We start from the raw sequence: 1,897 nt of genomic DNA, 5'->3' as shown, positions 1-1,897 counted from the left end.
CAGTCCCTGACACATCAGGGTGGGAAGATGGAACTGAGAATCAAGTCTCCAAATCTTCATCACACATTTTGGTTTTTGCTTTCCTTTTAAGGTTTTTAAAAAACTAAACCCAAGAGTCTGGGATGCCCACCCTGTACTTATATCGTGTCCAGCCTGCCTCTGTCCAACTCTGGCACCCAGAGTCTCTCAGCAGCACCTATGGGTCTTGACTTGTGGGTGCCTCTCATTCCTGTGCAGTGCTCCTCAGCACATACTTGATCACGTAGGCAAAGGCCACAAACCCAACTATAGCAAACAAGTTCACCAGGACGCCACCCAGGAGTTCATGGTGCTGGTTGCCCTGCTGGAGCCCTGCAGGGTGTGGGCCAGCACCCAGAGCATGCCCATTGAGAAGCTGGACCCCATTCTGGCCATGGTATCTCTCTCCATCAGGGACCACATCTGGCAAGGAGAGAGTCTGAGGTCTGCTGCTAAGCTCGTCTTGTGCTTTCTGTTTTTGTTTAATTTCCTCTACAACTTCAGGAAATAATTAACAAAAAAATTTATCTTTTTTAATTAAATGATAAACTTTGCATTACCAGTTGTCTTTTCATGAAGTCCAATGTTTCTATGCTACGCAGGGTGGGGCCTTTCTCCACCATGAAGCTTAGGAGCCCAGTAAGGATGGCTGAGACCAGACTGGGTTCCACGTGTCTGGGTGGAAGTCTGTGATAGAAAGACACAACCTCGGACTGTACTTAAATCTTCCACTGGAGTTATCATATAAATACTAGGAGGTTTAAAAGGAAATTCTCTGGGAAAAATTAATTTTCAATGATAATAGCTACCTTCTTAAGGGATCATTTCAGGGCCTCAGGCAACATAGTGCCAGTCAAGAATATTTGACAGTAGGGGCCCTGCACAGATGTAAGGCTCTGGATTTTAATTCGAAGGTAGCCCTGTTTCAGTCTCTGGGTTGCTGCTGGGGCTCTCCTATTGCTGTTGTTGCTCATTTCCAGTTCCAAGCTCTGGGCAGGAGGGCAGCAAAGGACTGGCAGTGCGTGCAGTATTCCCCAGGGCCCTGTGCCCTGACCTGCTGCTGTGGCCGTCTCCGGTGGGGTGAAGGAGCCGCCCCAGGTCCCGGCATAGGCCCATGCTTGCTCACCTCTTCCTGTCGCTGCGCGTGGGCTGCCGCTGTGCTCAGGCTGGCGTGGGGTGAGGCCAGAGCAGGGTGTGGAAGAGTGGAGCTCGTGCCAGACAAGCTGCACAGCACCAGGACTGAACGCACAGCACCGGGACTGAACCCACCGCACCTGCCCTAAGGCCTCCGCCACCTCCTCCTCAGCTTTCAAGATGGCCGCTCTCCAATATGGTTTTCAAGCCTCTGGGTCCAGGACTCAGCCTTGTAGGATCCAGCCACCTTAACCATCATGCAGCCAGCTGGCCCAGAAGTTCTATTTTTGATGGGGTCTTTAGTGACCTCTTTGTGGAGACAGCATTTTATGAGTTTTTAAAAACAGATTTATTGTAGCATAATTGTTATATAAATTTCACATGTTCAAAATGTACAGTTTGCTGAGTTTGGAAATATGCACACTGCTACAGATCATCACTGCCTCAAGATGACAAACATTTCAGAGGCTCCAGAAAGTTTCTTCATACTCCTTTTTAGTAATGTCTAATCACTACTGCTGATATATGTTGTCATAGATTTTAATTTTCATTTTCTAGAATTTTATAAAAGTAAAAGATTATAGATTCTATATATTGAGTAATCTAGATTTTTTTAACTTGGTATAAGGATTTTGATATTTATTCATGATATATTAATGGTTCATTTTATTGCTGAGTAGAATTCCATTGCATGAATATATGTCAATTTGTTAACCCATTCACTTTGAATGGACATGTGTCATGT

At 45.9% G+C, this 1,897-nt stretch overlaps 1 pseudogene; it reads right to left on the bottom strand.

The window, feature by feature from the left end:
• Nucleotides 1–223: 223 nt before the first annotated feature.
• LOC102495681 (ubiquitin-conjugating enzyme E2 J2-like) lies at nucleotides 224–992 on the bottom strand (annotated as a pseudogene).
• Between the last annotated feature and the right edge of the window lie 905 nt (nucleotides 993–1,897).

Source organism: Tupaia chinensis, unplaced genomic scaffold (genome assembly GCF_000334495.1).
Source record: "Tupaia chinensis unplaced genomic scaffold, TupChi_1.0 Scaffold140095_1, whole genome shotgun sequence".
NCBI classification, from domain to species: Eukaryota; Metazoa; Chordata; class Mammalia; order Scandentia; family Tupaiidae; genus Tupaia; species Tupaia belangeri.
The sequence above is the reverse complement of the archived record's forward strand: the minus strand, read 5'-3'. Positions and strand labels throughout refer to the sequence as shown.